Here is a 26200-nt window from a genome sequence, read left to right as displayed (position 1 = left end):
GGCAGGAGGAAAGGAGGAGGGCTGCGCCTCTGCGGTTGCAGATTAGCCCAAGCCGGCTCAGTGGCTGGGAAGGAAGGGAGGAAACCCCCAAGGCCGAAGGTGGAGTCAGAGTCCTGGGTCCAGCAGAGACTGGACAGGAGGAGGGTGCCGGGAGCCAAAGACCTTCCTGCTAGCACTGCAACCTCTTAAACTGCTTAGGCTTTTATCTAAATTTGATATGTCTGCATTTTGTAGACCTCCAAACCAAGTCACTCAGGGTAACCTAGACAGGAAGGGGAGGATGATAGGAGAAGGTGCCCCACCTGATGATGCCCTTCTGGCTTTTATCCATTCCTGGGAATGACTCTTTGTCCAACTCGGGGGATGCCCCTATGGGAGAATACAGTGGCGTGGACCAGCAGTGGAGAATTCCAAGTCCAAAAAACGATTGGCATTTTCAAGGAAAGTAAGAAATCATCCTGCATATATGAAATATTGGGAAAAAGGTTGTTACTAATAATTCTCAAGCGACCACTCTGGTGAGACTAGGTTTCTCTGGGAATGTGTGGAGCAGGGTGTATGTACCGAGTGAGCACCTCCCACCCTTCAGACTCCTTCAGCTCCTGTCTACTGTAGCAGTCAGAGGGCAACTCCTGTCCTCATCTCCTGAGCGACCCACTCACTCATTCACTCACTCATTCATTCACTCGTTAACTCATTCACTCACTCACTCATTCACTCATTCACTCCTTCACTCGCTCACTCACTCATTCACTCACCCTTTTACTCACTTGCTCATTCATTTACTCATTCACTCACTCATTCACTGACCCATTCACTCACTCACTCACTCATTCACTCACCCATTCACTCACTCATTCATTCCCTCATTCACTCACTCAGTCATTCCCTAACTCACCCTTTCACTCACTCACTCATTCACTCACTTATTCACTCACTCATTCATTTCCTCATTCATTCACTCAATCATTCACTCACTCAAATCATTCACTCATTCACTCACTCATTCACCTCTTCACTCACTCATTCACTCATCCTTTACTCACACACTCACTCATTTATTGACTCATTCACTCACTCACTCGTTCATTCACTCACTTCTTCACTCCCTCATTCACTTGTTCGCTCACTGACTCATTCACTCACTCTTTCCCTCACCCATTCACTCACTCACCCACTCATCTGTTCACTCACTCATTCACCCACTCACCCATTCACTAAGTCACTCATTCATTCACTCACTCACTCATTCATTCACTCACTCACTCACTCATCACTCATTTATTCCCTCGGTCACTCACTCATTCACTCACTTATTCACTTGCTTATTCACTCACTCATTCACTAAGACGCTCATTCATTCACTTACTCACTTATTCACTCACCCATTCACTCACTCACTCATTCACTCATTGACTCCCTTGGCAATTCATTCACTCACTCACGGTCACTCATTCAGTCATTTACCCACTCACTCACTCATTTCTCCTTCCCTCATCCACTCACTCACTCATTCACTGACTGACTCACTCACTCACCCATTCACTCATTTACTCACTCATTTACTCCTTCACTCACTCACTCACTCCCTCCTTCATTCATTCATTCAGCAGCACCCATGACAGGTTCACTCTGTCCTGGGCTCTGCTGTTGCCCTGGGACTGCAGCAGGGAAGAGTCAAAGATCTCTGAATCCACAGCATTCAGAGTTCAGCCGGGGGACCTTTCGAGAAGCCCAGCAGATAGTTGAAATGCCCCACGTGTGACACTGACGAGGATGTTTTAAGAGCAGCAGGGAGGGAACAGGAGTGTGCATGGAGCCCAAAATTTCTAAGAGGGTGATCTGGGGAGGCCTCACCGTGCAGGAGACCTTGCAGGACAGACCTGTGGAAAGTGGGCAGAGTCGGTAGGGAGAGGAGGGCCTGGGTTGAGGAAAGAGCAGGCTGGGCCTGAGGTTGTCGGGTGCCTGCATGGGCCTCTGGGCAGCACCAGGATCTGAAGGGACCGGAGGACAGGCCAGTGTGGCTTGTGTGGGGTCTGTGACTCCGAGTCAGCAGAGAAGATGCCTGAATTACATCCTGATAGGTGCACCCTGACTTTGAAGCTGAGGACACCCGAGACGTGGAGGTGGGGTGGAGGTTGGGGCAGAGCAGGGGATGAGGAGGGAGCCTGTTCCGGTCCAGGTCAAAGGTGGTGGCCTGGCCCCAGTGGCTCCAGATGAAATGAAGAGCCAATAGGGACTTTCCTGAAGGACTTAGATGCCAGGGTGGAAGAGCACTGCAAGGCTTCAGCCTGAGCCCCTGGGAGGATGGAGTCACCAGGAGCTGAGGTGAGGAAGACTGAGCGATGGGGGGTTGTGTGGGGGGTGCAGAGGCCTGAGCTCAGTTTGGCCCCTGCAGATTTGAGATGCCCACTCCATGCACAGGCCGAGACAGCAGAGAAGGGGAAGAGGCTGCAGCTCAGGTAGCCCTGGAATGTGCAGCCCCACATGCTGGGGCACTGGGTCATGGTGTCCTCATGGCTGGGAGCTGCTTCCCTCCTGGGATGCCAGAACTCCTTTAGGGCACATTGGCAACTCCTGTGCTCACCACTGAGGGGAAGTGGGAAGGGCAGCTGTCCCTATGCATGTTCTCCTTCAACTTGTCCTAGGCAGGTCCCAGGCAGCACCACCCTCCCAAGTGGCTCCCCTTGGCCGCTGTCCCTAGTGTTCACAGCCAGACCCTAGAAGAGGGCTGGACTCAGCGGCTCACTTCTGATGAATAGAACCAGGCAAAAGAGATGGCGGTCTCTCCTGAGATTGGATTGGGAGGAGCTGAGGTTCTGTCCACTGGAACTCTCTCCCTGGCTCTTGGTAGGTGCTAGTTCTGGCAAAGCCAGTCACCCGCCCAGGGCAGAGGGCAACCTGAAGCTGATGCCACAGAGAGACTGGGGCCTTCAGTCCAACAGCCTGCAAGCAACAGAATCCTGCCAGCAACACAGAAGTGAGCATGGAAGCAGCTCCTCCCCTGATGAGCCTGAGCCTTCAGAAGACACAGCAGCCCTAGGCAGACACCTACTGCAGCCCTGGAGAGCCCCTGGGGCAGAGGGCCCAGTGAAGCCTGCCTGAACTCCTGGCCCAAGGAGTAATCATTCCTGGGGTATAAGTGTGTGCTGGTGTGGGCCTTTGGAGTAATCTGTCAAGGGACAATAAAGAACAAGCACACGCCTCAGGTCCTACTGGGTGGAAGCTGTACGGTCAGCACGGCATGTAATATCTTCCTCTTAAATTAGAAGATTCATTGCTAAGGCCAAAGTTAAAAAAAAAAAAAAACCTCTAGTTGTAGCAACATTGAAATACATGACTTTCCAAAAAAAAAAAAAAAAAAAAAAAGCCATAGCTATTCTTTTCCATCTTTGCTACAGGTATATATTAATATATGTTAATTCCCTGACTGACTGAGCAATGGGCCAAACTCATAAGAACAGATGTGTGAGGACCGTCAGTGACCACCCTGACCCCAGCCCTTATACACAGACAAACTTTTGAATATAATCCGTAACCTTGGGGGTCTTGACACTCTAAATTTTATTGTTTTTCATTAACTATTTCTATTCCCTAAACAATACCTGTTCATCGCAGAGAAAAATGGCATTGCCTATACTAAGCAAAAGAAAGGAAATAAAATGCTCAGAAACATTTACATATGTATGCAGACTCACACACACACACACACACACACACACACACACGCACGCACTCACACACAGGCTCGCACTGCGTCTAGGCCTGCCTTTTCACTTATTTGTATGTCCTGAACATATTTCCATGTCAGTAGACACATATCTTTGTAGCGGTAACAGCAACTAAATATTATTGCAGCGCATATTTTTACCATCATTTATTTAACTCATCATGTTTGAACTGTTAGGTTGTATCTATCATTTTCTGTATTACAGACAATTTGATGACAAATGACCAATCCCCTAATGTTCAATATAAAAATATCAATTGTATAAGGAGATAACGGGTATTTGGCTAAAATAAAATTCAGTGTGGCCCACCTTCTCCACATGTAACATGCTCTAAAAAGGCATGAATAATTAAATTAGCCCTTCTATTCTCCAGCACAGATCCTGAGCTCAGCTGTGGGTGCAGGTGCTTAGAGCCTGGGTCTGCTCTTCTGCCCGCCAGAAGGCAAAGGCCACTCAACTGCCACCTTAAGACAGCCAGGATTCTCTTCTCCCTTTTAATTAATAGAATAATGCTCAGGTTCACTGCATGAGAGCAGTGCTCTCTGACTTTGCATTCATCAGGATAACCTAGGTGGTTTGTTTAAAACTACACATTTCCTGGCTGAGCTCCCAGAAACTGGACTTCAGTGGTTTAATGGGGGTGTGCATAGGACAGGTGATTCTGAGGACCACGAGGGGTTAGGAATTTCGCCGTTAATTCTGGCCAAGGGAGAGATTAGACCACCCAGCATTGTCCGCAGCATATATTTTTTTTTCCTCTTTTGCAATGAGTATTTGATGCTCAGCGGGATGAGCCCCAGGATGAGGCACACATCCAAGAAAAATCCATGCCTCTCCATCTTTTCCCCAGGATTGCCCTTTGGTGAGACTCTCCTTTGCGATTGCTTCACTTTCCCGGGTTCATAGAACAAACCTCTTCTTAGTCTCTTTTGTTGTTTCCTATCTGTTCAACAAACACCCACTGCGCAGGACCACCCTCCGGAAAGCCCTCGAGTGGGGCCGTTTGGGAGCCCTTCTTCGTGGGGTGAGCACTGAAGGAACCGGGATCCCATAAGCCCGTGCTTTTGTAGGGGCTGCTCCCTGTCCCATCGCAGGTAACTGGCACCAGGCTGTTAAGCTGTGGATGGGCAACTGGCACAGCGCTTTGGATGTGCGTATTTCAGCACGTGGAGTTGGCCGGTGAAGTCAGCCGAGGTCGGCACAGCGTACAGCAGCGCGCCTGTCCGTAGGGAGGAAGGGTCGTCCCGCCTCCCCGCCAGGTCAGTCCCGTTGCGCCTCCTCCTGTCCCACTCTGACTTTCGCGCGCCCAGGCGTCTCTGAGGGTAGCGCCCCGATACTCTCCCCCACCCCAAGGATTCTTCTCCCAACGGGACGGGCTGGGGGCCCGGGAGCGCCACAGACCCCGTGGACCCGGGAAATCGCAGCTTCGTCATAGCTAAGCTCGCCGCGCTCAGCTTTTCCCACCACCTGGAGGATCCACTCTCCGTGCGTCCTTCCCGACCTCAGGCTGCAGAGAAAACGTGGGGGCGGGGATCGAGGAAGCCGCGCGCAGAGGCTCCTAGCGCAGCCCCAGGAGGAATCCTGCCTCCAACAAGAAGCTGTGCGCGCGGCCGGGCTCGGCGCTGACAACAGCCGGATCTACCGGGCCTGCCGCGAGCCTCCGCGTCCAGGTGGGGTCTCCGCGCCCCAATTCCACCCCGCCCCGCCATCGGCGCTCCCCGCAAGTGCGGGGTTTCCACCGGCCCCGGCGTTCGCGCCCACTCACGGTCTCCCTTGCCCCCCCCCCCCGGGAGATGCTCCCGGCGTTCTATTCCGCCCTGCCTTGGCCCGCCCAGCGAACGATGTGACCCCGCCCCCCCTGCGGTATCCCCTCCCCCGGTCGCTGCCCCTGCCCCCACCTGTGGCGCTCTGGGCATCTCTAAAGGCCCCAACCAGAGTCCTCCAACCCACCCGCGAGGCTAGCGCACCGGCAACGCGGCCCCACCCCCAGGGACCCCGCCCACTTGTGGTGCTACCCCCGCCTCCGCGACCTCACCCACCGCTAGCGCGGCAGCCACCTACGACGACCCCCGCGTAGGTCCTCCTGCCCACACCCGCCCCCGGCCAGCCCCTGCCCCTTTCTCTGCCCCTTTCCCTGCCCCTGCCCCTGCCCCTGCCCCTAGCCGCGCCCCCACCGCCGCAGCCCCTCCTGTGCGCTTGGGCCCCGCCCGTCAAGGCCCTTTGGCGCTAGGGCCGGGCGGGGGCGCGGGCGGGGCAGCGTTTCGGAGTCGGGCGCGCGCCGGCAGGGTCTCCATTGCCTGCTGCGCACCCGGACTAGCGGCTGCCCTCGGCCTCCTCGCCTTGGACGCGGACGACTCCCGGGCCCCCAAGGGCTCCTTGCGGAAGTTCCTGGAGCACCTCTCCGGGACCGGCAAGGCCATCGGCGTGCTGACCAGCGGGGGACGTGCTCAAGGTGCGTGCCCCCCTCCGGGCGGCGAGGGAGGGACGGACGGAGAAGGGGAGAAGAGGGAGAAGGGGAGAGCACGGCGAAGGGGATGGGGGAACCGGGCAGAAGAGGGGGAAGCGATGGGAGGACCCGGGGAAAGGTGGGGAAGCGATGGGAAGAACTGGGGAGAAGAGCGGGGAAGCGATGGGAAGAACTGGGGAGAAGCCCGTGCCCGGGAGCGGCAGGGGTACCTGCGGGGCGGCGGGAGCCGGCAAGGCAGCCCCGGGGTCCTTGCCGGGTGGGGCGGAGGAGGAAGGAACATGGCGGTAGGAACCTCCATTCGGAAAATAGTGAGCTTTCCACCCTCTCCGGTTTATGTTTTAAATTGAGCCTGGTAGAGGGGGTCGCCTGGAGCACCTTCCGGGGTCGTTCTGCCTCTGAGCTGTAGGATGGGGCCTGGCTTCCCCTCCGAATCCTGGGTACAGCGCGATCACTTCTTAAGTTGCCCCCGTACCCCAACTCCGCCCCACGCCACCCCCCAGCATGTCGAGGAAGAAACGGCCGGATCCCGGCGGGCCTCCTGTCGCCTCCGGCCCCCCGCGGCGTGGGCGGGGTCCCGGCTGCTGCAATGCGGGAAACGGCAGGGGTGCTCTGGGTTCCCGCCTAGCGTCTCCGAGGCGGTCCGGCAGCCCCTCGCGTTTCCGCTGGAAGATTTTAAAAAAGGGTTTCCTGCGCTCGCATGTGCTGTCGCCTTCCGGCTCGTGACAAAACCGAAAACTAAAATGGGTCCCAGGCCCTCCCCGCCAGCCTCCGCGGACGGGAAGGACCAGGAAGCGGGGACTCCGGACGTCAGCGGCGCCGCAGCGCGGGCTCTGGGCTTCCCCTGTCCTGTAATGTGGAAAGGGCTCTCCAGGAGGGGCCCGAGCCTGGGCCCACGACGCAGGCGCGCCGGGAGGACATTTAACATTGAAGAGTGGGAGGTGGTGGAGACTGCGCTCCCCAGGCCCCGGGTGCACGTAGGGGCACTGGTGCCCGGGTTCAGGAGGGTGAGGCCTTCTTGGCCAGTTAGCCTCGTTAAATCTATCTGAAAATCACAGATAACTAAGTATCAAGTCGTCACAGATCATTTTAGTATCCTGAATGAGATGGCTACGGAAAACATGAAAACATCGTTACTGGTTACGTGCATGATGCATCCAAAACATTGTTACCTGCACAGTGGCAGCACTGATATCTGTGGGCTTTTGAACGTGTGGACTGGAGTGTTAAGAGCCCTTCAGAGTTATGACAGTAGTTTGATTTGAATGTTCTTTTCTTGGCGAATAAATGCTGTACATTGAATTTACCCAGGAAACTAGGAAGGTGAACCCACACGAAGGACACAGGCCTGTGGGCTGCTCCAGGCGCCCTTAGGGCGTTGCGGGGCCTGAGCCATGCGCTTCCCGCTCAGCCTCCTGAGAGCCGTGACGGCGTCTCTGTTCTGCCTCACACTGGACCCGCTAGTTTCATATTCTTGTTATGGTTCCGAGGCTACAAGCGGTTGGATTCTGTGAGACACTCTCTGTCTTCCTCCTCCGGCTGCTTTCAAATGGGTCGTCTTTTTTTAGAACTGATTTTTTAAGCAGTGATTGATGGGGTGAGTTGTAGTGCTGTCCTGAACTGCAGAGGGAGCGCATTGAGGAACCTGGGTTTTGATGCTGTGCACATCAGCAGAGTCACCAGCCCAGGGCCCTGTCAGTCCCATTATTAAGCTCATTTCTTGCTCTTGTCATCGTTACTCAGACGCCTTAAAAAAAAAAGCAAACTCCTGCTTGCCATCACTGGCTGAGTTTGGCAAATGGGTGTTTACCCTGGAAAGAGGGGCATTTTGTCCTCTGGAAAGTCTAAGGCGCCCTTTGGTGAGGTGGTCTGTTTCTGACCACTCTATCCCGTGGGCGTCCTTCCTACTTCCACCTTCCCTTTCCGAACGCCTCCGCCTCCAGGGCTTTAACTTTCCTTCTGTGTGTGTGCCACGCAGAGGTTATGACTGTTGTGCCAGTGCCCTGTTTTTTTTCTTTCTTTCTTTCTTTCTTTTTTTTATTTTTTTTGCTGAGGGTCCAAAACTTGCTGCATCTCAAAAGAAGCAATTGCATCCATTTGTTCTCGATGAGCATAAACTGCTCTTTAAGGGAGACTAATTGGTAAACCCGGCTGCTGTGGGTAGAAAGACAGAGGTGGCCGCGGAAGGAGTTCTCTGCCTCTTGGAAGCCTGCACAACCGTCCTGCTTTCTTTCTTCAATATCCAGCGGGGGGGGGGGGTGGTGGTGGTTAATTTTAATAAGCCCTGGAAACCAACAAAGCAGGAAAGTGCTAAGACATTGAGGTGTGAGATTTAAAATGACAACCAGCAGCCTCTCATTCTTCCTTCACTGAGGAAGGAAGGAACCAGTTGCCTCTTCGTTTTGGGGCTGCAGGGTATGTTTGGCAGCGACACTGGCCCTTTGTGCTGTGTGACTCATGAATTGAGATAGTTCTTTACTAAGTGTTTTGTGCAGTAGGTATGAAAATGGGGAAAGAGGGAGCACTGTCCGGGGTGGAGAGGCGTGGAGAGACGCTGTGATACATAGCGAGTCCTTTTCTTCTGGGCTCCTGGTTTTCAATCTTCTTCTTTTTTTTTCCTAACAGCTTGAAAGATGATTTTTGTGTCTTAATTAAAAGATTGAAGACTGTGGGTCAGACCCAAACTAATTCCATTGGCATCAAAGAGAAGGATTCTTTACATATTTATCTATAGGCATAATTAATTTTTTTATTTTTTGCTGAATTATCTGGTTAGTCAAATCATACATTAGAGAAGTAATATTAAAAATTAAAAAATAAAAAATGTATCTGTAAACATATCCCCCTTCCATTCCAGTCTTTGTCTCTGTGTAATTTTAGAACCTTGGGCCATGATGTACATAGAGTTTATATTCTTTTAATATCTTGCTACTTCATTGTTTTCATGTTTAATCTTTGGGTTGATGTATCACAGGTTACTTGACCGTTTCTTACAGGTGTTTGGTTTAGTTTTTTTTTTTCCCTTAACGCTAATGTAAATTTGAGTGTTTGGATGGTAGTTTTAGCAGAATTTAAGGTAGAGTCTCAGTTAGGGTGATGGATCGATTTATAGTCCCTAGTTTGAGGAGGGAGGTGGCAATATGCCCTTTCTTCTAAAATTGATATGTTAAATCACAATGGACATTTACATGATTTTGAGCACTTGGGACTCCCCTGGGGTTCACTGGTATTGCAAGGTCAGGGCTGAGGATCTTCTGCTGGAGAGGCCCCCAGCGTGCCCAGCGCAGGGTCCTGAGTGTGTTGCTGCAGGACAGAAGCTCTGGGCTTTGCCCTGCAGCGGCCGTCGCTCTGGGAAGAGCTGGCTGCTCCAGGAATGAGGCCTATGCTCTGAAGCTCACAGTCAGCAGACCAGCAAAGGTCAGCACAGATGACCTTATATGAATCATTCATTTAACAAGCATTCATGGAATACACATTCCATGCAGTTGGAACTTAGAGTGGAAGACCATCAGTTCACTGTTGTCTCAGCAGAACTTTGTCCCTGGGTCCCTGTTGAACTTAGAGTGGAAGGTCATCTGCTCACTATTGTCTGAGCAGAGCTTGGTCCCTGGGTCCCTGTTGAACTTAGAGTGGAAGGCCATCAACTCACTGTTGTCTGAGCAGAGCTTGGTCCCTGGGTCCCTCTTGAACTTAGAGTGGAAGGCCATCAGCTCACTGTTGTCTGAGCAGAGCTTGGTCTCTGGCTCCCTGTTGTAGCCTCCGCTCCTAGGAGGTGCACGGTGAGTGTTGGGGGACCCTCCACAGGCACAATTGCTGAACAAGGACCCCTCCCAAGGGTGTCAGCCCTAGGCCCTGAGCTCTGAAGAGGAGGAAGGCATTCCTGGGGCCATCTTCCCTTCTGGATACTGAGCTCTGCACAGAGAGAAACTCTTCCACATTCACTGCAGTGAAGTTCATACTTTAGAGACTGGGGCCTGCATTCCCCAGAATTTCCATGGCCACAGGTTGTGGCTGCACCATGCGACTGGTGTCTATGTTCCCTGGAATTTCCGTGGCCATAGATGGTGGCTGTACCATGTGACTGGGGTCTGCATTCCCTGGAATTTCTGTGACTGCAGGTGGTGGCTGCACCATGCGACTGGAGTCTGTGTTCCCCAGGATTTCTGTGACCACAGGTGGTAGCTGCACCATGCGACTGGAGTCTGTGTTCCCCAGGATTTCTGTGACCACAGGTGGTAGCTCTACCATGTGACTGAGGGTCTGAGTTCCCCTGAATTTCCGTGGCCATAGGTGGTGGCTGTACCATGGGAATGAGGGTCTCTGTTCCCTGGAATTTCCATGGCCATAGGTGGTGGCTGTACCATGCGACTGGGGTCTGCGTTCTCCAGAATTTCTGTGGCTGCAGGCTGTGGCTGCACCATACGACTGGGGTATGCATTCCTCGGAATTTCCGTCGTCATATATGGTGGCTGTACCATGTGACTGAGGGTCTGCATTCCTTGGAATTTCCATGGCCATAGATAGTGGCTGTACCATGTGTCTGAGGGTCTGCGTTCTCTGGAATTTCTGTGGCTGCAGATAGTGGCTGTACCATGTGACTGAGGGTCTGCATTCCTGGAATTTCTGTGGTCGCACATGGTGGCTGTACCATACAACTGGGGTCTACATTCCCTGGAATTTCCTTGGCCACAGGCGGTGGCTGCACCATGCATCAGGTCCTCTGTCTCAGGAGTTGGTGCCATTGTCTCTGTTACTCCCTCGCCTGACACACAGAGGCAGTTCCTGACTTTATCACTCCCAGGAAACACACAGGCATCTGTTTTGGATCCTTGTTTTATTTCCCCATCACCTTTCTCATCAAAGGGAAATTCACATCCCTCTAAAGCTGAAAATGGTGTGGGGCCCCCTGGTGGTCTTTCCAAGGCATTATCAGCAGGTAAATTAGATCATGTGGGCCAGTGTACCTGAAATGAAAACAGAAAGGTAAGTCGTGTCACTAAGCTTTGGTGGGAGATTCAGGGTCTTTGTTAGTGGCAGAATCATCCAAAGTAAGTTGTTTGTTCACTGCAGATCTAGATGGTTGGCTGTGTCAGGATTAAACTTAGCCAGTGTCGACAGAGTGTCGCTTAATCCTCACTGAAGCGTGTCAAGTACATTGAAGAATAGCTGCCAAGTCTGCTATTGTCGGGAGAGAGGCAGGTACGTCTCTCGCTTAGCCCAGTGCTGCAGGAGGCCAGGCTCACGTCAGGCTGTGCGTGTGAGTGGGTTGGATTTTTAGCACTCTGGGACGGTAAAGCACAAACATCTATTTTTAACTTGTGGGTGACCTTCTTCTGTGCTGCTTGAGTCTCTGTGGGCCTTTCTCTGTTTCCTTCCTGAGGAGTCTGTGCCAGGGTCCCAAGCGTTCTCTGGGCTGCACCTCCGCGCCTGCCCAGTGAGGAGCCTCCTCCTGGTGGCTGTGGGACTGGGCTGGGCCCACACTGTCAGCATCGTCTGGGGTAAGCAAGCCCGTCCTTCCACACCTCAGTGTCCCCAGCTGTTGAACAGGGCTAATCAACTGACCGTCAGGATTAATGGGGATCAGATGCGCTCATCTCATAGCCCTGCTTGGTAAATAACCACTTCCACTCTGTCCTCCAATGTGCTACTCTAGACTTTTTCTTTACCTCCATTTAGCCAGGTGATTCGAGGTGACAGTGTCTATCAAGAGGGATGTACAGAGGAAACCAGTGGAAGAGAGCTCGAGGAGCAGACATGGGCGCAGGGAGCACAGGGCGGGGAGCACGGCTGCAGGGAGCATAGGCATGGGGAGCACAGATAGGTGTAGGGAGCATGGGCGTGGAGAGGATGGGTGCGGGGAGAACGGGTGTGGGGAGCACGGATGCCCGGTGCACAGGTGTGGGGAGCACGGGCGTGTGAAGCATGGGTGCGGGGAGCACGGGTGCTGGGAGCACAGGGCATGGAGAGCATGTGTGTACTTGCTCTGCTCTGACAGATGCTGCCGAGCATGTACTCTGTGCTCAGATGGGTGAGAGCCTCAGTGCCTCTTTTTAAAAAAAAAAAAAAAAATCTTTTTTTAAAGATAGGACTTCTGTCTTCCTGGTGGCGCCTTTTAGTCGATACTCTTTTAAGCCTGCTTTTCCAGAGAAAAGCTAGGAAGGATGGCCTATATAGGTTCCAGTCTGGGCATATCTGGAAGAATGGGTCTTTTTTAAGTTTGAGTCTGGCGTACCTGGGGACATCTTTGAACCTCCACTCAGAGTCCCAGAACCACGTGTAGAGGCTCCCCAAATGTCTGCTGGTACTTTCCCCTCTGCTCGGGGATGATGAAGAGCAGAACCTCACCCTGTCACGACCTCTGGGGTCCTCCTTCCTGGAGGGCAGTGCCTTGGTGACCAGCGTGTGTAGGAGTCTGAGCTGGCACCTTCGGGCTATGCTGTGCAGCGGGGGCTCATGCCATGGGGCATTCTTGTGTTCTGCACCGGGACTGGTGACGTTGGGCATCCTCGTGCACTGTGGACCACATGCGGTGCACATGAGCCAGACAGCTCCTGGAATTCGGATCCTGGCTCTGTCTCAGGCCACCCACCTGTCTGTGGCACTTCTGAGGGATTGTGGGGACCGTATGAGTCTGTGTCCCCACCCTCACTGGCTGGACACCTGTGCCAGGCTGGAGCTTTATGTTTCATCATCCCCTGTTCCGAGTTGTGTGAATATTTATTTTCATTACCTACTCTCATGAGCTTTCCTTTTTAAAAACAAAAAAATCGGAGACAGACTTTAAAGTCCCCTGGCCCCACCGTTCATGGACCTAATGGTATTGCAGAAATTATGACTTCAATTATGCATAATAACTGGGGCTACTTTAAAAGTCATGTAAAGGAACAAGGTGGAGTAGCCATTTTAAGCTGTACATCATGCTGGATTCTTAAGTGAACATTATCAGGCTTTCAACACATTTTCTCTTTTTATTTACTTTGGAGAATATAATGGATGCTCAGAAGCTGTTGGAATTTAGTAAGAGGAAGTTATCCTTAAGAAGCTATTTAAGCAAGGGGACAGCTGGAGTAGACGTAAATTAGGAACACACACCTATTCCAAACCAGAGAAATAAAAGCATCAACTGTACTGGGGTTGAAACTTGGGTGCTAGTGTGTCTTTCCTGCCCACAGTGACTGTGGCAGTGCTGTGGGCAGGAAATTCTGGAAAGAAGACTTGGTGCCAGTGGTAACTTTGTGACGATTCATTTGCTTTCAGCTCAAGTGACTATAGTCTTACTTGCAAATGGCTAGGTCTCCAGCAATGGACCACAACACTGACATAGGACACATGAGAAATGACCCTTGGGTTTTTAACAATTATTATTTTTAATGGACACATTATAGTACATATCCATGGGATACAGTATGATATTTCAATACATGTTTTTCGTGTGTAATTAGCAACTCAGGGTAATTAGCATGTCCATCATCTCAAACATTTGTCATTTCTTAATGCTGGGAATATTTAAAATCCTCTCTTCTAGCTGCTTGAAAATATACAATAAATTGTAAACTATAGTCACCCTACAAGGCTATAGCACACTAACCCTTATTTTTACTATCTAGATGTAATTTTGTATCCATTAGACAACCTCTCCCTTTCTGCCTTCCCGCCGCCCTTTCCTGTCTCTAGAAGCCACTGTTCTACCTTCAGAGGGTAGAATATCGTTTTCCTCATAGAGATCTTTAACCTTCTTGGTTAGATTTCTTCTGAGGTATTTTTATTTTTATTTTATATTTTTGTAATTAAATGGGATTGCTTTCTTGATTTCTTTTTCCACTGGCTCATTGTTGGTCTATAGAAATGCTACTGATTTTTATATGTTGATTTTGTATTCTGTAACTTTACTGAATTTGTTTATCAGTTCAAAGAGATTTTTGCTGGAGTCTTTTTTTTTTTTTTTTTTTTTTAAATATATAAGAGCACATTGTCTGAAAACAGACAATTAGAGTGCCTCCTTTCCACTTTGGGTGCCCTTGATTTCTTTCTCTTGCCTGACTGCTCTTGACTAGGACATTCAGTGCTGTGTTGAATAGGAGTGGCACAAGTGGGCGTCCTTGTCTTTTACAGATCTCAGAGAAAAAGCTCTTAGTGTTTCCCCATTCCCCATTATGTTAGCTGTGGGTTTGTCACATATGGCCTTTATTGTGTTGAGGTATGTTTCCTTCAGTGCCTCGTTTGTTGAGACTTTCTATCATGAAGCAGCGTTGAATTTTATCAAATGCTTTTTCTGTATCTATCGAAATGATATTATGGTTTTTGTCCTTAATTCTGTTGATGTGATGTAGCATGATTATTGATTTGTGTTTGTTCAGCAATCCTTGCATCCTGGGATAAATCCCACTTGATCATGGCGTATAATCTTTTTGATTTGCTGTTGGATTCAGTTTGTTAGTATTTTGTTGAGGATTTTTGCATCTGTGTTCATCAGGAATATTGACCTATAGTTTTCTCTTTTTATTGTGTCCTTGTCTTATTTTGGTATCAGGGTAATGCTGGTCTTGAAGAATGAACTTGGCAGGATTCCCTCCTCTTCAATACTTTTGGAATAGTTTGAGAAGAATTGAAATAAAAATGTGTAGAATTCAGCTGCAAAGTCACCTAGTTCTGGGGTTTTCTTTGTTGGGAGACTTTTTATTATTACTTAGTCATACATGTTACTCATTATTGGTCTCTTCAGGATTTCCGTTTCTTCTTGGTTCCATCTTGGTAGGTTGTACGTGTCCGGGAATTTATCCATTTCTTCTAGATTTTCCAATCTGTTGACATACAATTGTTCAAAATAGTCTGTAATGATCCCTTGTATTTCTGTAGTATCAACTATCGTTCTCCTTTTCTGTTTCTAATTTTATTTCTTTGGGATTTCTTTTTGTTTGCTTAGTGTAGCTAATGGTTTGTATATTTTATTTATCTTTTCAAAAAACCAACATTTTTTTCTTCATTTTTATATTTGTTAGTTTCAAGTTTATTTAGTTCCTCTTTGATCTTTGTTATTTCTTTTCTTCTACCACTTTTGGATTTGATTTGTTCTTGCTCTTCTAGCTCATTGCAGTTCGTTGTTAGGTTGTTTATTTTAAATCTGTTTTTTAAATGTAGGAGTTCATTGTTATAAACTTTCCTCTTAATACTGCTTTTGCTGTATACCATAAACTTTGATATGTTGTGTTTCTGTTTTCATTTATTTCAAGAAATTTTTAAATTTCCTTCTTCATTTCTTCATTGACCCATTGGCTATTCAAGGGCATATTGTTTAATTTCTATGTATTTATACAGTTTTGAAAGTTCTCCTTGTTGTTGATTTTTTTTTTAAATTAAACTTTGTGTTCTAGGGTACATGTGCACAATGTGCAGGTTTATTACCTGTGTATTCACGTGCCAAGTTGGTATGCTGCACCCATTAACTCATCATTTACATTAGGTATATCTCCTAATGCTATCCCTCCCTCCTCCCGCCTCCCCCCTCCCCACAACAGGCCCCAGTGTGTGATGTTTCCTTTCCTGTGTCCAAGTGATCTCACTGTTCATTTCCCACCTATGAGTGAGAACTTGCGGTGTTTAGTTTTCTGTCCTTGCGATAGTTTGCTGAGAATGATGGTTTCCAGCTGCATCCATGTCCCTACAAAGGACATGAACTCATCCTTTTTTTATGGCTGCATAGTATACCATGGTGTATATGTGCCACATTTTCTTAATCCAGTCTGTCATTGATGGACATTTGGGTTAGTTCCAAGTCTTTGCTGTTGTGAATAGTGCCGCAATAAACATACATGTGCATGTGTCTTTATAGCAGCATGATTTATAATCCTTTGGGTATATACCCAGTATTGGGATGGCTGAGTCAAATGGTATTTCTAGTACTAGATCCTTGAGGAATGACCTCACTGTTTTCCACAATGGTTGAACTAGTGTACAGTCCCACCAACAGTGTAAAAGTGTTCCTATTTCTCCACATCCTCTCCAGCACTTGTTGTTTCCTGACTTTTTAATGATCGCCATTCTAACTGGTGTGAGATGGTATCTCATTGTGGTTTTGATTTGCATTTCTCTGATGGCGAGTGATTATTGTAGCAGGACTAGCCGCAGACAAAACATGATGGGAGGCTACATGCATCAGCTAACAGAACAAAACGTTTTACAGTGCTTTCTCAAACAATGTCTGGAATTTACATATAACACTAGTAGTTTTGGTCAGGGGTTAATATTATTATTATTATTTTAACTACCAGGGCCAGGTGGTGGTGCCAAGGTCATCTAGCTATTTATCTTACTTCTGTTTCCTTCCAACTTTTTGTTTTCTTCCCCTTCTCCTGTCTTATAAACTAGGGAAAAGGGGAGACGGGGAAAAGTTGGGAAAGACAACAGGAGAAGTGGTGGTCTCATTCTATATTATGAGCATTTTTTCATGTCTCTATTGGCTGCATAAATGTCTTCTTTTGAGAAGTGTCTGTTCCTTGTTGTTGATTTATAGCTTTATTCTGTTAGAGTCTGAGAATATCCTAGATGTTATTTCAATTTTAGAAAAAATGTATTGAGAATTCTTTTGTAGCCTAGCATGTGGTGGATTCTAGAGAATGTTCCATGTGCTGAGGAGAAGAATGTGCATTTTGTATCTGTTGGATGAAATGTTCTGTAAATGTCTGTTAGGTCGATTTGGTCTACACTGGACTTTAAATTTGATGTTTTGTTGTTATTTTTTGTCTAGATGACCTCCAGTGCTGACAGTGGGATTTTGAAGCTCCTACTATTGTTGTGTTGTTGTCTCCCTGTCTCTCTCTGTCTCTCTCTCTCACTCTCTCTCTCTCTCTCTCTATATATATATATATATATACGCACACATATATATATGTGTGTGTGTATATATATATATGTATATATAAATTTATTTGAGACAGAGTTTTGCTGCTGTTGCCTAGGCTGGAGTGCAGAGGTGCAATCTCAACTCATTGCAACCTCCACCTCCTGAGTTCAAGTGATTCTCCTGCCTCAGCCTCCCAATTAGCTGGGATTACAGGCATGTGCCACCATGCTGGGCTAATTTTTTGTATTAGTAGAGACAAGGTTTCACCATGTTGGCCAGGCTGGTCTTAAACTCCTGACCTCAGGTGATCCACCTGCCTCCACATCCCTCCCAAAATGCTGGGATTATAGGTATGAGGCACTGCGCCCGACCTCTCTTTCTATTTAGATCTACTAATATTTGCTTTATATATGTGAGTGCTTTGTTGTTGGGTGCACATATACTCATAATTATTATATCCTTTTGCTATTTTGATCTCTTTATTATATAATTACCTTTTTGTCTCCTTTTTACAGTTTTTGACTTAAATTGTGATTGATCTGAAATAAATATGGCTGCTCTTGCTCACTTTTGATTTCCATTAATGTGGAATGTGTTTTTCCATCCCTTCACATTTAGTCTATGTGTGTCTTTGCGGCTGAACTGAGTTTTTTGTAGGCAGCATATAGTCAGTTTTTCTTGTTTTAAATTCATTCAGCCCGTCTGTATCTTTTAATTGGGAATCTTGGGATTATTTTGCTATTGATATCACAGTCCAGACATTAAGATTTTCTCACTTAAGTTGCTTTACACAAATTAATATGAAGAGGAAGTAGAGTTTTTCTTTTGTCCTTTTGAAGAGAGTGATGGATTATTATTTTGACTTCATGCAAGTGAGGGACTCACCATGCCTGTTGGGATTTTAGAATTTCTTTCCTGTTATTAGGAAGAGCAATGATCTGTAATGGGTTCCTGGAATCATCCAGTGATGGTCTGAATATCTTAAAAGTTTCCTTTCATGTCTCATTTTCTATTTCTCCCCTAGTAGCCATGCACCCGGGGCAGGACCTGGCCTTACATTTCTTTGGTTTCTTGATGATTTTTTAGGTTTAGTGTTTGACACAGTTAGGAGTCTGGATAAAATCAGCCCTTCTGGGAAGTGTGTAAGTCAAACAAGGACTTTCTGGTGACGTTATACAGGTTTCCCATGCCCCATGAGTACAGGAATAGCTCCCTGGGGAAGGAGAATGGGCACATGATGGCAGGGAGCCATTCTGGGATGGTCCCATCGTTCTGCAGGAATTGTCATGCAGGAAGAAGAAGCACGTGGCGACTGAGCTGGTAGTGATTCTGCTGATAGTTTTGATCGTTATGATTTGCTCCTGAAAGGTGATGTGGGATGAACTGCAATATTTACAATGCTGACATTCCTTGAAACAAAGATATAGAAAAAGGCTTATAATTGCATGATGCCTTGTAGTTTTCAGCTGCTCTCATGTGGATCCTTTTTCGTCCTTCTGAAATGCTTTCCCAGGAGAGAGCGTTATTCTTCGTATATAGATGAGGCGCCTGGGTTTCAAATGGTTAGGAATTCAGCGCACGCATTGGAATGTTTAGTTTCCTGGAACATTTTCTATTCAAGTATAGACCACATGGCCTCTAAAGGCTGGCTCATTCTTAACACCGCGATTGGTTATCCAGCCTCACCTCTGGGGTGGGTGGCAGGAACTCCACAGCCATCCTGGGTGCTCTGGGGTGGGGTGGCTGAGCTGTGGCAGCCCCTCCCAGCTGAGCAGCAAGGCTGGGGAAAGCTCATTCCATTCCCCTTGGTTCTAACCAGGTAGAGGCTTACACTGCACATTTCCTTAGCTGGGAACCTTTAGAACTTTACATTGAAATCTAATCTGTGATCCAGGGGGTAGACACATGGGTATTCACTGTACAATTCCTACATTTTTTGTATATTTAAAAATTTTTTTTATATGTGTCATAGACGACAAAAGAAATGAGACCCCTTTGAGTTAGCTTTTCTGTATAGCATCTTCTAGAATCAGGAGGCTGGACAGGGTTTAGTTTCATCAGAAATCTGAATCTTTCTGGTCAAGAGACGGCACTATTAAGTTCTTGGTTGTGTGGTTTCTGGGAAAGAAATATTCTAAATGAGTTCCAGGAATCACCTCTATGGGATTTCTACAGGAAAAATGACCACTCTTGAAGCTTCGCTGTCACTAACAAGAATAATGGTGACGGTTTCTAAGCTGTCTCCAGCCAATCTTTAGTTCTTTCATGCAGAGTGCTTTTATTCCAAGTGAGGTGCCCTTCTGTTTAATAGTGACCTGCAGTTATTACAGGGATTGCAGCTGCATTTGATGGACGTGAACCTGTTCATCTCTGGCTCCCCAGCTTCGCCTCTGGGGTGCGTGGCAGGCGCTCCACAGCCATCCTGAGTGCTCTGGGGTGGGAAGTCTCTAGGGGGAGTGGACAGTGCATGGCCGGGACGTTCCTGTCCGACGTTCCACACTGGTGTGTGGGCGTCTCTGCCCTGTTTCCTCCGTCCGTGCATCTGTGGCGTTTCCTCCGTTCGTGCATCTGTGGCCTGTTTTCTCCGTGTGTGCCTCTGTGGCACGTTTCCTCCATCCATGCGTCTGTGGTGTTTCTTCCGTCCGTGCGTCAGTGGCATTTCTTTCGTCCCTGCGTCTGTGGCACTTTTCCTCCCTCCATGCGTCTGTGGCGCTTTTCTTACCTCCGTGCGTCTGTGGTGTTTTCTCCGTCTGTGGATCTGTGGCGTTTCCTCTGTGAGTCTGTGGCCTGTTTTCTCCGTCCACGCTGAAGGCCGTCACTTCTCTCTAGTCACCACTTACTGATCGCTCCCTGTGTGCTGAGCCTGTGTCAGGCGTGTGGCGTGTGTCACCTGTGTGGCAGGGGTTTGCGTGGCACACAGGGACACACGCTTGGGGAGCTGCAGTGATGGGGTCATAGCCACGCAGCTCAGCCCTCGGTCTGAGGGTCTTGGTGCCCACCCAGCTCTTCCCGAAGCAGCCTCAGGGCAGATCTCAGCTCTGCTTTCTCTCCTCGAGATACCTCATGAAGTAAACTAAGCAAATCGAAAGTAGGAAACAGTTGTGAAATGAGGCCTGATTTCAGGTGTGTGTGGTCATTTCTCTTTACATGTTTACTTCACATACCCCAAATGATATACTTTCCAGCTGGTATAACAATTAATTACCAGCCATTACTGGTACAAAATTCCAGGAAGGATATTTGAGGAGGGCATAGTCTAAAAAACATGCTTGATTTTCACAGTTGTGATTTGCATGATAAAGCTGTCAGGACTGTGACCTTCTTTTGTTATCTTATTTTTATTTTTAGACCCTTGGGAGGAAGTTATTTAGTGATTACTTATAATTGTGAAAATAATGTAATGATTAAAGAATCTCATTAGAATAAATATTATATTTTCTGTTCCTTATGTCAATGAAATCATCTTAATCCAGGCCGATGTTGGCAGGAATTGTCACGTTTAAAATGGGTAAGATATTTATGTGATGTGACGACCTCCCGTATTGTCTCTGGAACATATCAGAACTTTCATCTCAATTCTCACTTGTTGACACCCTACCCTGTTTTGTAATTATTCTTGTTTGCATCAGAATTTTGAATCCACGTACCTGAGATGATACTTACGTATGCATGTACGCATGCATGTGTGTGCATGTGTGTATGCGTGTGTATGTGCGTGTCCACGTGTCCATGTGCACGTGTATATGCATGTATGTGTGTGCATGTGTACGTGTGTATATGTATGTGTGTATATGAGTGTACGTGTATGTGCATATGCGTGTGTATGCATGTATGTGCGTATGTGTGCATGCATGTGTGCTCATGCACACACGTGTACATGTGCATGCACGTGTGCACGTGCATACACGTGTATGTGTGTATGTGTATGCACATATGTACACACGTGTGTACATGTATAGGTACGTGTATGCATGTGTATGCATCTGTGTGCGCACAGATATACCTTTTCCTTTCATACAGGCTGTTTTGAGTATTGCTGTTAGGCAGTGACAATTTTCTGTTTCCTCAGTCAGAAAATGGGTAGCTCATCATTAATAAAGATGAGCATTCAACATCAAGAATAACTAAATACAAATGAAATTGTCATATTAAATAAATAAATTCCAAAACAAAGGCAATGTTCTGTACTATGTGTTCACATTGAACTTTCTTATAAAAATTGGTGTGAATGTTTCCCACTTATTGGAAATCACATGACTAGTTTAAGCCAAAACGTGGAATATTAATTAATTCTGTCTTCAGATCACTTTTGCATATTTATGATTGATCTGTTCTGCTGTTCTGGAAGCTCTGAAAACCACTCTGTCTTACTCTAGCTGATGCCACGGTTGTGAGAATTCAGGGAAACAAGGTGTTTGCCAGTTTAAGTATTTTAGATCTCAAACTGCCTCTTTTCTGCATCATAAACCAGTCTTAAGGAAAGACATAGTGTGACTTGTAGTGGATTATGTCAGTTTTATTTTCTGTGGCTGAATCATCACTCTACATTGTGAATTAATGTTATTTTTCAGATCGTCTTCATAACACAGGGAGGTTCTCCAGTGTTGAGTGCAGGTTCAGTGAAAGTACTAACACTGTTACTACGGACTTAAACAGACTTGTTTTCTGAGGTGATAACCTTGGAGTCAGGCATTCAGTGTCCGCCCATCTCTTGGTTCCGAGTTCTCGGTCCCCTCCCGCTCTCCTCCCCCTGTACCCTTACTACTGTCTTACCTTCTTTTTGACTCCTAGGCCCTCGGAAGATGGTGTGTTGGGGGCAGGTGCCTGCTGTGAAACTTTGATAACTTTGGGAGAGAACTTTTTCTTTGGAGCAAGACCCCTCTCAGTAAACTTTCAGTAGCCTGAGTATCATCTGTTGTGTGAACTATTTGTGGAAAATGTTCAGCATTTTTCCTTGGATTTTGACTGATCTTTCTCCACCTGCCAGTTTCTTCTCAGTTTGCCATGTCTGTACCCTCACCAACCCGTTCCAGCCCTGGTTACGTGTAAAGTATTTGAAGCAGAGCTCTGCAGATGAGAGAGTGTGTGTCACCCCCCGAGTTCCCTTCCTGGCCTCTGAGTGTCGGTTGTGTTTTGTTCCGAGGGACGACTCTGAGGCTCCTGGCCCCTGTTTTGGAGCACCCCACAGCAAAGTGGGTGTAAAATGAAAAATGGGTTTATGCTGTATTATTATAATTCATAGAGTAGATGATAAAAATGCTTGAATCTGAACAGCAGCTGAAAATGAGGACATGGTACCAGTTTGAATGTTGGACGACTTTCTTGAAAAAAGTTTTCATCAAATTTAGAAACTGTGCGTGTGCTGTTTTCTATTTCATACTTAGAATCTGTATAGTGTGTGTTGTATGAATGTGTTGTATGAGTGTGTTGTGTTGCATGTGAGTTGCATGGGTTGTATGTGTGTTGTATGTGCATATTGTGTTGAGTTGCACTTATTGTATGTTTGAGTGTTGTGTGTTGTATGAGTGTGTTGTGCGTGTATTTGTGAGTTGCATGCTTTGTATGTTGTATGAGTGTTGGGTGTTGTATGTGTGTATGTGTATGTCGTATATGAGGTGCATGTATTGTGTGTGATGTATGAGTGTTGTGTGTTGTATCAGTGTGTTGTACATGTGTTTATGTGTTGCATGTGTTGTGTGTTGTATGAGTGTTGTGTGTTGTGAGTGAATTGTACATGTATTTGTGTTGAGTTGTGTGTGTCGTGTGTATGTTGTATGTGTTATATGTTGTATGAGTGTGTTGTACGTGCATGCTGTGTTGTGCGTGAGTTGCATGTGTTGTATGTGTTGTATGAGTGTATTGTATGTGTATGTTGTGTTGTGAGTTGCATGTATTGTGTGTACATTGTATGAGTGTTGTGTTGTACGAGTGTGTTGTACGTGCATGTTGTGTTGAACGTGAGTTGCATGTGTTGTACGTGAGCTGTATGAGTGTGTTGTATGTGTATGTTGTGAGTTGCATGTATTGTATGTATGTTGTATGAGTGTTGTGTGTGCATGTTGTGTTGTGAGTTATGTGTGTTGTGTGTTGTATGAGTGTTGTGTGTTGTATGAGTGTGTTGCATGTGCATGTTGTATGTGAGTTGTGTGTTGTGTGTGCTGTATGAGTGCATTGTTCATGCGTGTTGTGTTGTATGTAACTTACGTGTGCTGTATGTGTGTATGAGTGTGTTGTACGCACATGTTGTGTTGTGAGTTGCAGGTATTGGTTATGTGTCGTATGAGTGTGTTATAAATGCACATTGTGTTGTGAGTTGCATGTATTGGGTATGTGTTGTATAGGTTGTGTGTGTTTGTGTGCAGTGTGTGTTGTAAGTGTTGTATAAGCACATTGTACATGCGTGTTGTGTTGTGTTGCATGTGAGTTGCATGTTGTCAGTGTGTGCCATGTGAGAGGAGGGGCATCCACATGACTGCTCCTCAGTGAGTCCTGCCTTGCAGCCCCTTTGAGCTTGTATCTTCCCAAGCAGCCTAGAAGAAGCAGCCTGTTTGCCTCTGCCCCTCCCCAGGAGGCCTCAGCCAGGTCCTGTGCTCAGCCCCCCGCTGGGCAGTCTGCCTCTCTTGTCTCTCTCTCTTCTCTCTCGTCGTCCTCCTGTGCCTCCTCCTTCTCGGGACCTGCATCCTTCCTCTGTGCTTCCTGGCAAGCCACACCTGGGACGTTGGAGTTCAGGCTGTCCTCGAAACCGTTTGCTCCTCTCTGAAGAGTGCCCCCCTTGACTGGCCGTGAGCAGCTGGAGTGGATTGCAGGGAAGGGAGGTGGGTGTTCCTGTAGAGACGCCAGGGTCTTACCTGGGGAGAAGGGAGCCTGCAGTGGGCAGGCTGCCCTCCTGAGGAAGGGGATGGGGTGGGAGGAGGCTCTCGTGGACAAGGGGCCCACCTCCTGCCCTCCTTCCCTCTATCCCAGTCTGTTGTGAGGGAGGGAGGGACCCTAGGTGATTTCTATGCAGATCTTCAATTATCCACGCTGTGAAACAAATACTTCTGTTTTTAAGATCAGAGGAAATCTCCTTTGTTTGTCTGCCTTTTATTTTATTTTATGTTATTTTTTTTTGAGAAGGAGTTGCCCAGGCTAGAGTGCGGTGGTATGATCTTGGCTCACTGCAACCTCCACCTCCCAGGTTCAAGCAATTCTCCTGCTTCAGCCTCCTAGGTAGCTGGGATTACAGGTGCCTGCCACCACATCCGGGTAATTTTTGCATTTTTAGTAGAGATGGGGTTTCACCATGTTGACCAGGCTGGTCTCGAACTCGTGACCTCAAGTGATCCACCCGCCTTGGCCTTCCAAGGGGTTGGGATTACAGGCGTGAGCGACCGTGCCCGGTCTGTCTGCCTCTTAGTTAGAACCTGTGTATTTTATGTTTTAAATTTCACTTTTCTGGGTCAGAACAGTAGTGTTTCTTTTTCGTAGTGTTGCTATGAATGTCCTTTACGATTAGGAGACCGGGTTGGCTGCCCACTGGAGAGTGGTATCACTGGGTCAAGGTCACCATCTGCCCCAGCAGCGTCCAGAGTGTTTAGAGTCTTTCCTGGACGTAGACACCCTTTTGTCTGACGTTCAGATAAAACCAATCACCGCATTCAGTTAATCAAAGAGGTCAGAGCTGGGAACCGTTAGTGCACATCCACCTCTCCCGAGGGTGTTCATGCCTCTTCCACGTAGGGCTAGGCTGCTGCTGAGCATGGTTCTGCTGGCTGTGGCTGTGGCCTCTTTCCTCAACCACAGCCATCGCAGGCCTGCCACAGTTTTTATTCTTCTAGAAGAGAATAGGCAACACAAGAGAAGCAAGGTATGTTAGATATGAAACCGTTAAAAATTATTTCCTCAAACATTGTATATATTTTTTGCTCACACCTAATTTGATAGCAATTTTAAAAAGATTAAAATGAAAAAAAAAATTCCCCTATATTAAGTCTTTGAAAGGCATCCAACTTAGTTTTCATACAATTATTCACTCTTTGGAGTCATACTTTATTGGTTTCAGTAATGTGTAACAAATGCACCAGCATAAACAGATTTAGGAGCAAACAGCTGCTTCGTAATTATAGTTCAGCTCGCGGGGCCCAGCTGTGGGGGTGCAGCCTGTGCCTGCCTGTGCGCCAATAGGGCTGGTCACCTTGAGCATCTGGGAGTGTCTGGGTAAGTGAGGTCTGGGCAAGGCAGCATCCACACACCTGCGTAGTTCTCACTTTGTCCACGTTATCCGACAATGCCACAAAATTATCAAGTAAGTGTTCTCCAAGCCCATATTCAGTTAGTGTTTGGAAAGTGCATAGGTACCTCATACAGCACCTTTAAGAGGAGCTAGGAGCCCAGGAATGAGAGCGGGTGTGAGGCCTGTACTCTCTTTGCATAGATAAAATATGCATGTGCATATCTGAGGCCAGAAAGTTAGATTGGGGGCAGAATGTGGAAGTCCTTACCTGTGGGATACTAGGGAACCACTGAGGGTTTCGGAGAGAATCGTGTCTCTGATGTGCGGCATGCCGTGGAGCCGGGGGGTGACAGGGCAGGCTCATGCAGGGCACTCGCCGTGGCCGGAGGAGGAGAGAAGGCAGCCAGTGAGCTGAGCAATTCGGTGCCTGGGTCAGGAGGGAAGAGGGAGTACAGGAAGGCGGATGAAGCTGCGAGTCTGCACCCCGGGGTCGCCGTTGCGCTTTGCCGGAAATCAGGAGAAGCAAGTGTGGACCTGACTCAGAGATACTTAGAGACACCACTGCAAGCTGCAAGTTTGGAAATACAGGAGGAGGCTTGGGGAAAATCTGGAGCAGGGAGCATTTGGGAGCCTCTTAGGTAGAAGTGCAGGTCAAGTAGCCAGAGTGTGAGGCGTGCATGTCTGGAGAGAGGAGGCCAAAGGAAAGCCCACATTTGGAAATGGAGGAAGGGTTGGAAGACCCAGAAAAGGCCCTGCTTAGAGTCCAGAGAAGAGCTGGATGGCGCAGTTCACGAAAGCCCAGAGCCGAGAGTTTCCAGGAGAAAGTCCCAAGTGTTGCTGAAAACCAGGGGGCAGGACTCCAGTTGGAGCCTGTGAGGGGAGCCTGGCGGCCCTGATCCCTGAGAGCAGCCAGAGCCTGGGCGTCATGGTGGAAGTGGGTGGGAAGTGCAGGA

At 47.8% G+C, this 26200-nt stretch overlaps 1 long non-coding RNA gene across 8 annotated transcripts in view; it reads left to right on the top strand.

Moving 5' to 3' along the window:
• The first annotated feature begins 5970 nt into the window (after positions 1–5970).
• The window catches only part of LOC139355961 (uncharacterized), a 190863-nt gene continuing 170633 nt past the window's right edge, over positions 5971–26200 (top strand). For 3 of the 8 annotated variants that reach the window (XR_011607340.1, XR_011607337.1, XR_011607335.1), the window contains exon 1: positions 5971–6183. This is a non-coding gene — a long non-coding RNA (uncharacterized lncRNA). Of the gene's footprint in view, positions 6184–23473; positions 23851–26200 lie in introns of those variants that run through there. The other 5 variants (XR_011607339.1, XR_011607341.1, XR_011607342.1 and 2 more) reach the window with 3 other exon arrangements.

Source organism: Macaca nemestrina, chromosome 8, assembly GCF_043159975.1.
Source record: "Macaca nemestrina isolate mMacNem1 chromosome 8, mMacNem.hap1, whole genome shotgun sequence".
NCBI classification, from domain to species: Eukaryota; Metazoa; Chordata; class Mammalia; order Primates; family Cercopithecidae; genus Macaca; species Macaca nemestrina.
The sequence above is the reverse complement of the archived record's forward strand: the minus strand, read 5'-3'. Positions and strand labels throughout refer to the sequence as shown.